The following is a 13,771-nucleotide window of genomic DNA, read 5'->3' on the forward strand; positions in this document are numbered from 1 at the left end:
GGACACAAGGGGTGGGACTTTCCAGCCACACTCACCCCAAAAGTGGAAACCCCTGCCCAAGGTCACTGGATCTTTCCATGGTCCATCCCTCACCTGCTACAATTCCCGTGGTGGGGGCGGAACGGGAAAATTCTCCTAACAGGTGGGACTTTGGGGTCATGGCCACCCTGCGACCAGAAGTCTATTTATAAAGTTTAAGGTTTATTTATTTATTAGTCACAAGTAAGCTTACATTATCCCTGTAATGAAGTTACTGTGAAATTCCCCTAGTCATCACACTCTGGCGCCTGTTCAGGTCAATGCACCTAACCAGCACGTCTTTCAGACAGTGAGAAGGAAACTGGAGCACCCGGAGGAAACCAACGCAGACACAGGAAGAACGTACAAACGCCACACAGTGACCCAAGCTGGGAATCAAACCCGGGTCCCTGGCGCTGTGAGGCAGCAGTGCTAACCACTGTGCCACTGTGCCGCCCAGAAATTCCTGCCTAAGGTTAATGGACCTTTAAACATTTAATCAAATTGTCCATCTTGCCCGTGATGATTCCTGCAGAATATTTACCCCAATGTGTGTGTGCATGTGAAGGAGCATGATAAATGGGAGGTTGTACATTTTGAGGAATAGGGCGTTCACTTAAAGTGCAAGTGTAGGTGGGACAGAGCAACACAGGGACCCCCACCCCCCCCCCCCATACCAATCACTAAAACTGCTGTCACAGTTTAGCAAGGCCATCAAGAAAATTACATCAACAGCAGCCTTTATTGTTGGAGGATCCAGAGAAAATTCACAAAGACAATACAAGAACTGTCTTCCCAGTAGTCCCCTTTTTACCCTGGAGCCTGTTGACTTTATGTATCTTCTCTCAAGTGGGCCCTACTGTACAGTTAAGCATTCACTTCTTTTCAAATATTCCAGATAGTGCCTGGAATTTCACCCTTCTCTGATTGGAAAAGCCCTCTCATTTAAAACCATATGGAGAATTCCTTTTCTTACTTGGTTTTCCTTCACTGGCACTTCAATTTTTAATCCTGCTGTTGATTTTCCCCAGCCTTCTAATATTCAAAGTGTGAAGACCCACAATGTTTTTATTTCTAACTTAGGATATTTTCTCAAAGCTGTCGATGAAACAAAATCCTGACACATCGCCCATTTTCTTTTTGTAACATCCAAATTATGTTAGGGGTTGTGGGTTTGAACATAAAGAAAAAGATGTGGGGTCGGATTTTCTTCCCCACCACAGTGTGTTTTGCAGCGGTGGGAGGCAGCATGCTCCTCACTGGCAGCAGGATCTTATGGTCCCACCGTTGTCATGAGGTTTCCTATAGAACACACCTCTTACTGGCTGGAAAGCCACAGCGAGGGTACACCGTCGGCAGGACCATAACATCCCACTGGAATAAACGGCAGCAAGAATTTGGCGGTGATTTGCACACGTAGATTCAAAGTAACACATAATAGGTTTATTCTCGGAGTTGACACCTGTATAGAGTAGAAAATGAAACTAAACCTATGAAACACTCCAATGACATCACCATCAAATCATGTGATTAGCCTTTAAAGCAATCATGCAACCACTTAAAAATGTAACAAATTGACAGGCTGTTGCCTCCTTTCTCTTGGAAATAAAAGAAGGCTGAAAAGATGACCTAATCGAGGTCATTAACATTACAAGAGGTTCTGGTGGAGTAGATCCAGGGAGAATGTTTCCTCTTGTGGGAAGAGCAGAACAAGAGGCCATCAATATAAGATAGTCACCAAGAAATCCAACAGGGCATTCAGAAGAAGCCTTTTCACCCAGAGAGTGGTGAGAATGTGGAACTCACATTAAAACATGCTACCGTGCAAAGGGACCTGGGGGTCCTTGTGCATGAGACGCAAAAGCCCAGTCTGCAGGTACAACAGGTGATCAAGAAGGCAAATGGGATGTTGGCCTATATCGCGAGGGGGATAGAATATAAAAGCAGGGATGTCTTGATGCACCTCTACAGGGCATTGGTGAGGCCGCAGCTGGAATACTGTGTGCAGTATTGGTCCCCTTATATGAGGAAGGATATATTGGCATTGGAGGGAGTGCAGAGAAGGTTCACCAGGTTGATACCGGAGATGAGGGGTTTGGATTATGAGGAGAGGCTGAGGAGATTGGGTTTGTACTCGTTGGAGTTTAGAAGGATGAGGGGGGATCTTATGGAGACTTATAAGATAATGCGGGGGCTGGATAGGGTGGAGGCGGAGAGATTCTTTCCACTTAGTAAGGAAGTTAAAACTAGAGGACACAGCCTCAAAATAAAGGGGGGTCGGTTTAAGACAGAGTTGAGGAGGAACTTCTTCTCCCAGAGGGTGGTGAATCTCTGGAATTCTCTGCCCACTGAGGTGGTGGAGGCTACCTCGCTGAATATGTTTAAAGCGCGGATGGATGGATTCCTGATCGGTAAGGGAATTAAGGGTTATGGGGATCAGGCGGGTAAGTGGTACTGATCCACGTCAGATCAGCCATGATCTTATTGAATGGCGGGGCAGGCTCGAGGGGCTAGATGGCCTACTCCTGCTCCTATTTCTTATGTTCTTATGTTCTTATAAGTGAACAGTATGAATGAATTTAAGGGGAAACTAGACAAGTTTGTGAGGAAGAAGGGAAAAGATGATTTTGATGTTAGATTCAGATTAGAAAAAATGGGATCAAGCTCAAGTTTATTTGACATAATCCTATGTAGGTGTTGTGTGCATGTGAAGTGCTCGCTGTCTCTCTCTCTCTCTGTCTTTTTCTTTCATTCACTCAATCTCTCTTTCTCTCTCACTCATTCACTCCCTCTCACACACTCTTTCACTCTCGCTCACTCTCTCCCTATCCTTGCAATACCCTTTTCCCAGAGCCACTCAATGCTGTCAATGTTGCTGCCCCACCAGTCACAAACTGCTTCGCTCCCATAAGTTCCTCCCCCATTGGGAGAGGAACAGTCTGCGATTGGAGAAGGAGTTTCTTTCAGAATATTCCACTGAACCTACCGGCAATTTGGGAACAACTTCCAGGGGTCACATCTGGCCGTGAGTTGGACAAACCTGTCTCTAAACCTTCGATAACAAAAATCCATCATTCCCAATTTTAAGTCAACAATGGATCGAGCAATAATTGCCATTTTCAGGAGAAGTTCCCAAATTCTACCACCTTTTTATGTAGAAATGTTTCCTAAATTCACCCCTGAAATGTCTGCCTCTTATTTTTAGACTCTGCTTGCCCCCTTGTCCGAGAATCCATAACCAGTGGAAATGGTTTCTATCAAACCTCTCTGTTCCCCATCATATCCTGAACACTTCAAACAAATCACATCATCTTCGAAATTCCAGGAAACATCTCCCTGGAATTTAACTCTTGGAGTCCAGGTATCATTCTGCTAAATCCACACTGCTCTCACTCCCCAAGGTCAAGAAATCCAGAGCTGTTCTCTGTAACTCCAGGTATGATCTAACCAGGGCTTTGTATAGCTGTAGCATGACTCCTACCCTCCTTCTCAGATATAAAGGCCAGCATTCCATTAGTTTTTATAATTATTTTCTGAACCTATTCAGGATATATTAATCATCTGTCGACCTGAAACCTCCAAGTCACTTTGGATCTTGGCTCTTCACCATTTACAGAGAATCCTGATCTGCCTTTTTGGGCCCAAAGTGGATGACCTCACATTTCTTACACTGAAATCCATTTGCTACAGTTTTCCCCATTCACAATCTATCCAGTTGAGACATCCGTCCAGCCACAGGAGGAGGGCGGTGGCTGTGGGATTCAGGTTGGGATTCACAAGCTTTTCCAAGCTCCACTCAGCTGGACTCAGATCCTGAAGCCCTGGGTTTATCATGAGGGGTACATCAGCACTGAACCAGGTACAGGTAGAAGTTTCACACAAACTCTCCTCAATGGCAGAGGAATAGTCCAGTTTGATCATTGGAATCCAGGTTTCATTCTGGTAAATCTATGCTGTTCTCTCTCCCAGGACAAATATACCCTTCCGAAGATGTGGTGCCCAGAACTACTCACAGTAACCCAGGTGTGGTCTAACCAGGGCTAACCAAATTCCATTGGTGGAGTTGGGAATGGGAATGCAGCTGACAAAGGAATCCATGTAGGTCATGACCACCACCATACAGATTTCGGATGCCAAAAGAATGGCGGATATCTTATTTGTGGATGTACAACACACTGATGATCCCCATCCACCTCCTCGGTGTGCAGTAGGAGGCCAAGAGTGATGTTGCTGACCAGGAGAGAGATAGCGGTGGAAAGAAACATGAATAGGGATCGCCATTTTGAATGACCCCATTCCTCGCCCACACTCAGTACACCAGATGTTGCTGTGTCTCCTGGTGGCTGCTTCTTCCCCTGTCTGGGGGCAGGTACAGAGCTGTCTATGTCAGATACATAATTGGATCCAAAGACCAGCGGTTATCAACCAAAGGTCACTCAGCAGTGAGACCAGCCAGCCTCCATCTCTACTCAAACCACATGAAAAGCAGGATGTAGAAGCACCAGGAAACTGCCGGTGAAGTGAGTGTAATTCACAAACAGGTGAATTATGCTTCCTTTCATGATTCTACCATTCGAATCATTTCCGTGGTCTTGTCTGGTACGGTATCCGCACAGCCAACTCACCTTTCAAAAAGAGTCTCAGCGCAAAATGGGTTTTAACCAGAGGATCAACGGGAATGAGAATAGGGGAAACATTCATATCACCAGCAGCCCTGGAAATCGGGCCATCAGTGAGCAGCCTTTTCCATTTATATCCAGCTGACTGGGAGATTCGGGATATGTTCCTGGTAATGGCTGGGTCAAATCCAAGAGAGCTGGCCACTATCACAGGCACTGTGAAGTTGATGCGCGATTGATTCACACGGGAGGCTAGAACGTACCCGGGAATAAAGGCTTTTATTCACTACAAATAGGAGCACACTACTTAACAATATTATCCCAGACTAAAGACTACTAGGAAGTAGCAGTGACCTTTATACTCCTGTAAGAAGGCGGAGTCCTGGGCGGAGCCAAACGGAGTGTACCACATAAACAGTAATAACAGGTGGAACACCCAACAACCTTAACCCCAACAGCAATGAGAGTAACATATATACAAGTACCCATAGTGGTAACCATCTATGGTTCACCACAGAAGTTATGGTCACCAGGGAGGGAGCAGGTCCCTTCCAGGAGCTTGCAGATGCCAGTCACCTCCTGGTGTCTCAGCCGACAGAAGCTTCAACAAGCCGAGGAAGCCGAGCCGATGACGACCATTTTCCGACCTCACTGCACCTGCACAGATTGCACCAATCCTGGAGAACACCGTGCGGTCCTAAAAATCAGTACCACGTCCAGTTTGTAATTGTCCCGGTTTCTTTCTAAAGGGCACAATGCCGATTAGCATATTAAAAATAGCATTTAAATATACTTAGCCCATCCAACATCGGATTCTCCCAGCTCCCAGAATCTTCCGACCTTCAGGCGCAAAGTGAGAACAGTGAGAATCACTACTGGTCTCCATTAATGGAGACCTGTCACGATGGGCCAGCCTGCGGGGGCTTGGAGACCATTGAAACCCCGGGTAGTCAGGGCTATGGTTGGGCAGTGTCCACCAGACAGCCTGGCAATGCCCACCACACCTGGGGCCTGAGTGGGGCTATGTTGGGGATCTATGACCGGGGGGTGCAAAGGTGCAGCATGAAGGGGAGTATGTCAGGGGTTATGATGGGGTCAGACAGGGAGACCCATTAGGAGGGCCCTGATGCCTGCAACCTGTGTCAGGGAGGGTATTGGGAGGGGAGGGGAGGGGAGTGGGGGGGGGGGGGGGGGGGGAGACTCCCAGTGCACTCTGAAGCTCGGCTCGTCAGTGTGTTTAGGCACCCCACCCCCCCACCCCCCTCTCCAGTACCACTCAGTGCGAAACTCTCAACTCGCCAAAGAAGTGACTGAGTGTGGGAGGATAGTGGTGTGTGCTCACGCCTGAGAGACCGGCACAGGTCTCTCTGGTATTCCCACCATTATGACGCTTTTTTGGGGGGAGCCTATTATGTGGCAAAGAGTAGTGGGAAGTCAGAAGATTGGGAAGGCTATAAAAACAAACAGAGGATAACAAAGAGAGAAATAAGGAAGGAGAGGATCAAATATGAAGGTAGGCTAGCCAGTAACATTGGGAATGATAGTAAAAGTTTCTTTAAATACATTAAAAACAAACGGGAGGCAAAAGTAGACATTGGGCCGCTCCAAAATGACGCTGGTAATCTAGTGATGGGAGACAAGGAAATAGCTGAGGAACTTAATAAGTACTTTGCGTCAGTCTTCACAGTAGAAGACATGAGTAATATCCCAACAATTCAGGAAAGTCAGGGGGCAGAGTTGAATATGGTTGCCATCACAAAGGAGAAAGTGCTAGAGAAACTAAAAGGTCTGAAAATTGATAAATCTCCGGGCCCAGATGGGCTACATCCTAGAGTTCTAAAGAAGATAGCTGAAGAAATAGTGGAGGCGTTAGTTATGATCTTTCAAAAGTCACTGGAGTCAGGGAAAGTCCCAGAGGATTGGAAAATCGCTGATGTAACCCCACTGTTCAAGAAGGGAACAAGAAAAAAGATGGAAAATTATAGGCCAATTAGCCTAACCTCAGTTGTTGGCAAAATTCTAGAATCCATCGTTAAGGATGAGATTTCTAAATTCTTGGAAGTGCAGGGTCGGATTAGGACAAGTCAGCATGGATTTAGTAAGGGGAGGTCATGCCTGACAGACCTGTTAGAGTTCTTTGAAGAGATAACAAATAGGTTAGACCAAGGAGAGCCAATGGATGTTATCTATCTTGACTTCCAAAAGGCCTTTGACAAGGTGCCTCACGGGAGACTGCTGAGTAAAATAAGGGCCCATGGTATTCGAGGCAAGGTACTAACATGGATTGACGACTGGCTGTCAGACAGAAGGCAGAGAGTTGGGATAAAAGGTTCTTTCTCAGAATGGCAACCGGTGACAAGTGGTGTCCCGCAGGGTTCAGTGTTGGGGCCACAGCTGTTCTCTTTATATATTAACGATCTAGATGATGGGACTGGGAGCATTCTGGCCAAGTTTGCCGATGATACAAAGATAGGTGGAGGGGCAGGTAGTATTGAGGAGGTGGGGAGGCTGCAGAAAGATTTAGACAGTTTAGGAGAGTGGTCCAAGAAGTGGCTGATGAAATTCAACGTGGGCAAGTGCGAGGTCGTACACTTTGGAAAAAAGAATAGAGGCATGGACTATTTTCTAAACGGGGACAAAATTCATAATGCTAAAGTGCAAAGGGACTTACTTGGGAGTCCTAGTCCAGGATTCTCTAAAGGTAAACTTGCAGGTTGAGTCCGTAATTAAGAAAGCAAATGTAATGTTGTCATTTATCTCAAGAGGCTTGGAATACAAAAGCAGGGATGTACTTCTGAGGCTTTATAAAGCACTGGTTAGGCCCCATTTGGAGTACTGTGAGCAATTTTGGGCCCCACACCTCAGGAAGGACATACTGGCACTGGAGCGGGTCCAGCGGAGATTCACACGGATGATCCCAGGAATGGTAGGCCTGACATACGATGAACGTCTGAGGATCGTGGGATTATATTCATTGGAGTTTAGGAGGTTGAGGGGAGATCTGATAGAAACTTACAAGATAATGAACGGCTTAGATAGGATGGACGTAGGGAAGTTGTTTCCATTAACAGGGGAGACTAGGACGCGGGGGCACAGCCTTAGAATAAAAGGGAGTCACTTTAGAACAGAGATGAGGAGAAATTTCTTCAGCCAGAGAGTGGTGGGTCTGTGGAATTCATTGCCACAGAGGGCTGTGGAGGCCGAGACGTTGAGCGTCTTCAAGACAGAAATTGATAAATTCTTGATTTCTCGAGGAATTAAGGGCTATGGGGAGAGAGCGGGTAAATGGAGTTGAAATCAACCATGATTGAATGGTGGAGTGGACTCGATGGGCCGAATGGCCTTACTTCCGCTCCTATGTCTTATGGTCTTAATATTCTGCCCCAAGTCAGTAAATATTGCATCATAGGTAAATCCAACTGCAACTTCAGCAAGTTACCCATGTACCTCCCCCTGCCTACATCCTTCCTACATCCTTGTATCCTGCACACCCCCCTCAATCCTGTACCCGTCACTCTGGTGTACATGCTGATTCCACCAGGAGCTGGAATGTGGATGCCACCCCATTCTGAGATGCTGACAAACGTGTCTGGGGCATCCCACGTCCTGATGTTAATCATTGGAAATCTTCAACGGTGAGAACAAGCTGTCACCATGTGAAGAAATTCTTTTGTGTGCCACAGCAAAGTGAGGAAGCAGCTGCAAAAAGTCAGATTGTATTCAAATGTGACAATAATAAGTTCCAATAACCACCTGAACCACTGTTCAAACTAACCTCACCTCCCTGGTCAGGTTCTCAGATCCTGGGAGAATTCTGCTCTTGAAAAACTTGGAGCCAAATTAAAGGCAAATTCTGTACCTCAGTAAAGCTGATGCAGAATGCCTGTGTACCTCTTTGGTGAGTTGAGAGTTTCGCACTGGTACAGGGGGGAGGGGCTGGGAGGGGCCCTAAACACACCAATGAGCCCGACTTCAGAGTGCACTGGGAGACCCTCTCCCTCACCTCACAGCCATCAGCTCTCCAGGGCGGGACTTCCTCCTGAGTGAAGGGTGGGAATCTCGCCTGCAGCCACTCGGATGTGAAGTGTCTGTGGGGCACTCAAAATCCCGATGTGTTCCCTGCCAACTTGTTGGATGGCGGGAAGTGAGATCCCAGCATCAGAAATATTCAGGCCATTGCCCCAATGATAGAAGCAGTGAGAATGGAAGGACACAGAATCAAGGTCATTGACAAAAGACATTTTTTCTGATGATCTGGACTGCACTGTATGTATGGGGAACAGGAGTGGGCCATTTGGTCCATCGAGCCTGCCCTATCATACAAAATGATATAGCTGATCATCTAGCTCTGCGCATTTTCCCCAATATCCCCATATTCCTCGATGTCATTAGTTTCCAGAAATATACTGATTTCTGTCTGAAACATGTTCAATACTGAGCCTCACCTCTGGAATGGAGAGTTCCACAGATTCATCAGCTTCTGAGTGAAGAAACTCCTCCTCATCTCAGTCCTAAATGCCCCATCTCTTATTCTGAGATGGTGCTCCCTGGGAGGAGTGAAAGCAGATTCAACTGTTCCTTTCAAAGGACATTTGAACAATTGAAGAAGAGATTATTGCAAAGTGAGGTGGAAAGAGCAGCAGAATGTAACTAATCGGATGGTTCTATCAAAAGACCAGAACACACATGATGGGCCAAATGGCCTCATTCTGTGCTGCATCATTCTCGTTGCTGGAACCTCAGAATCGATTTTGCGTTTGGGTTTCTAATGAACTCGAGCGCAGGTCTCCAACTGTGACATCCCGACAACATCACTTTAACACTCATAGTCACCAGTCACCAGCTAACATTTCCAAACCCACTTCAGAAGACAAGCGATTCCTCCCTCCCGGTCGTTTATCCGTGTGCAGAGAGCTGTCCTCTTTCTCCCTCCTCTGGTTATCCACCCCGTGTTTCCCAATGCCCCACTTGCTTTACCTCTGTGGCAAAGGGAAATCACTGACATTGATTCCGTAGGAAATGCCTGGAATCCTGTGGAACACCAGCTTTGTACACTGCCCAATATTATTCACATGGACTTCAATCCTGTGAAGCCAATGTTGCACCCAACCAGTTTCCCAACAGTTAGATCAGTTAAATTGCACCCAATAGCCCTGGCTTTCAAACTGCTTATTCCCAAAGTCTCTATACTGCTGATTTGCATTTCATTAGCAGACTGGAAGTGGCAAGGCAATTATCCCAGCTTTCTCCTCCAGGATAGGAATCTGGTGGCTGGGCTGCCCTGGGAATCCTGAAGATCACTCTTGGCATAGTGATTTCTGGCAGCTCTCTGATCAAAATCTTTATTCCTGTCTGTATTGTGAAAACTTTTAAGTGGCCTGCCCAATTTAATCTCCATTTGCCCTGGAAATCTTCCAAATCTCAGCAGTGCTCCATTCTGCAAAAGGGATTGCCCATCCTCTCTCTAGGAAGTTGCAAGTGACAGAAGACCTCTCTGAAGTACTCTAACTCACAGAAGTCATTTTCACTCAGAGGGAATTCCCTTCCCCACAGCTGCTCACTCAGCCCCATTCTTGTAACATTGCATTTTTTTCAAGTCTCTGAGCCTTCCGAGAAAGATCAAACTCATTGGTCCAGAACCTTTAACTAGCCTTTGATTGACAGTTTTTACACAGCATGCTCAAGGTATGTTTATTTATCTTTCCCTTCATGGTTTAATGAATCTGAAAAAATCCCAATTGTTCCTAATCACAATGCTTATAAGCATCCTAGTTTTGCTTGACAGCTGCAGGCAACTTCAAAGCAGCTAAGTGCTTTTATTTCCTGTTTTCTAACTGCAGCAGTTATACTTACTTGTGCAGCACAGGTGGGTTCTCTTGCCAGCCTCCCACCTTTAAAACCTTGCCAATTTGCTGTCATGCCAGCTAGGGTGGTAATTCCTAATATGCGGGGGTGATACCGTGGGGAGGCCCGCTAGTTATCCAGCGGGGGGGAACTCATGGCAAATGTGGGTGCAAATCATGGCAACTGTCCCAAATGTCAGGAATCGGACATAACTGTCCCAAACACCAGGAATTGGACACCATGGTCTGGAATATCAGGAACCAGACACACAGTGCAGGATTTTCCAAGGCCCTCACGGCGTATTCCATGGTGGAGGAGGTGGCCTGCCATTGGCCAGCGCAGGATTTTCTGATCCCAATGCTATCAACAAGGTTTCCCATTGTTTACAACCCTGGCCCCAGGGAACTGGGAAATGCCGGACACCGTCCGGAATATCGGGAATCAAACAAAAACTGTCCTAAATATCAGAAACCAGACAAAACTGTCCCAAATATAAAATGTTAAACAATATTGTTCCAAATATCAGGAATCAGACAAAACTGTTCCAAATGTCAGGGGGGCGATCGTACCAAAAAAAAATTCTAAGTGCTGAACAAATGTGAAAACAGGAGAGTTTCAGATCCACCTTTTCAACAAGGGGAAAAAAAATCAGATCTTGCGACACTTTAATGAAGCATAATCTGATTCTCGCCAGCAGGAGGAGGGGGGGTGGGGTCTAAGCTCACCAGCAAGCCGGCTGATCAGCTCGGAAGGCACTATTGACATGCACCCTGAAACCAGCGTAATGGAAGCTCTGCTACCAGCACCCCCCAACCTTGTAAACATAGACCCTCCACCCCTTCACGGATCAGAACCACTCACAGACACCCCCCATGGGGGTAATGCTCCCTCCCCATTGGGCGCAGACCTTCCCCCCCAATACCACCCTTGCAGAGCTGCCCCCTCTCACACCCCTCCCCATGGTTGCAGAGTTCCCTCTCTCCCTTCCCTTTGATCACCACAGCAGCACACCTCAACCCACACTGCCAACAGCATCCCTGCAGAGCTGCCCTTGGCTCCCCCTCATTACAACAAAGCAGCCTGCATATAATCTCACTAGAATGGCCTAACGGGCCTGTGACTCACCGAAAGGAGAGTTCCATATAAGCTCCAATGATGGGCACACAGGCAGTCACGCCAGGGAAATGGCACCTTGAAGAACTACCTCAAAGTTTACTGAGGGAGAGCTGGGCTGTCTGCTAGATGCAATGGGAGGGGAGGAGGGACACATTCTTCCCCCGGGCAGGCGTCAAGACAGGGGTAGGGAAGGTATTGGCAGTCAGTGTCTGGCAATTAGGACTGGCCACCAATGCTGGAAGAAAATGAATGACCTCGTTTGGGCAGCAAGGGTGAGTGTCCATCCTGTCCTGGCATCGGTGCCATATATGGTGCCTGCAATGTCCATCCTCCCCCTGACACCCCGTGGCCTTCCAGCAGCCGATCTCCCAGCATCAGTGCAGACTCGATGGGCCGAATGGCCTCCTTCTGCACTGTAGGGATTCTATGATAAGAACTAGGAGCAGGAGGAGGCCATCTGGCCCCTCGAGCCTGCTCCGCCATTCAATAAGATCATGGCTGATCTTTTCATGGACTCAGCTCCACTTACCCGCCTGTTCACCATAACCCTTAATTCATTTACTGTTCAAAAATTTATCCAACCTTGACTTAAAAATATTTAACGAGGTACCTCAACTGCTTCACTGCCACCAGGAGTGGGTGGCCCCCTGTCCCTTGAGGTTCCAAGTCTGCAAGAACCTGGCACAGGTGCCGCACCATCTCCTTGTGGAGCCAGAGCCTACAACAGCGGCACACCCTATCCGGCAGCTCCTTGAAGGACATACATGTCCTGAACAGCCATGGTCTCTGTCTCCTGTGTAGCCTGGTGCCCATCTCCTGCCCCCGACCTGCGCCTCTCTCTCTTCCTGCTGCAGCCCCTCGCCTGATCTGGCCTTGCAGTGCACGCACTTCCTCCTCCTCTGCAGCAGCAGACACAACAATCATCACCACTATTGGCGAAGTCATCAGTACTCTGGAAGGGTGGGGTGGGGTGGGGTGGGGGGTGGGGGGAATGGGGCATTGGGGCATTGGGGGAAGAGAGAGAGAGACAGAGAGAGAGATAAATGCCACCAGGCTCTCCATTTCAGGACCCGCATTCCCTCTCAGCAACCTGTGCCCCAGCTGAGTGTGTGGATGGTGGCATGCCAACACCATGTCTGGTGCCATGCTGGCCTGGATGGGATGGCGACCACCATTGCACCTCACCATGGGGGGCACGGAGAACATACAGGTGGCTTTGCCGGGTTCCTGATTAGGAAGCCTTGAAGCATAGACATGGGTGCTGGCACCTGGATGTCTGGTGCAGTGCCTTTCAGGAATGACTGGCGGGGAAGTGGCAGCCTCATTACCGTCATGGGATGGGTTCCCATGGAGGGCAGCATTGACAGGTCCATTCTTTGTGAGGAGTCATGTGTTCTCTTGCTTGGAGCAGCAGCTCTGAGACCTGCTTGTTTCTGCTGGTTGGTTTCCCAGGATGGGATATCAACAGCCAGCCTGAGGCTTTGTAGCTGACGGATGGAAGGGTGACATGACAATTGCACTGGGGTTGGTGTCTGAACTCATAAAGAGAGCCCTTGGGGGATCGCTCAGCAGCCAGGAGGAATGAACTCTACACCAACCAGCACCGAGCCCTGATCTCTGCACCCCCCCTTACCCCCGACCTCTGCAACTCCACTTACCCCTGACCTCTGCACCCCCCCTTACCCCCGACCTCTGCAACTCCAATTACCCCTGACCTCTGCACCCCCCCTTACCCCCGACCTCTGCAACTCCACTTACCCCTGACCTCTGCACCCCCCCTTACCCCCGACCTCTGCAACTCCACTTACCCCTGATCTCTGCACCCCCCCCCTTACCCCCGACCTCTGCAACTCCACTTATCCCTGACCTCTGCACCCCCCCTTACCCCCGACCTCTGCAACTCCACTTACCCCTGACCTCTGCACCCCCCATATCCTTGGCCTCTGCACCCCCCTTACCCCCAACCTCTTCACCACCTTTACCCCAAACCTCTGCACCCCCCTTACCCCTACCTTTGCACCACCTTTACTCCCAACCTCTAACCCCCCTTACCCCCAACCTCTGCACCCCCTTACCCCCGAACTCTGCACCCCCTTATCCGACCTCTGCACCCCTTTACCCCCGAACTCTGCACCCCCTTATCCGACCTCTGCACCCCTTTACCCCTGACCTCT

This window comes from Mustelus asterias, chromosome 3 (assembly GCF_964213995.1).
Source record: "Mustelus asterias chromosome 3, sMusAst1.hap1.1, whole genome shotgun sequence".
In the NCBI taxonomy this organism is placed as follows: Eukaryota; Metazoa; Chordata; class Chondrichthyes; order Carcharhiniformes; family Triakidae; genus Mustelus; species Mustelus asterias.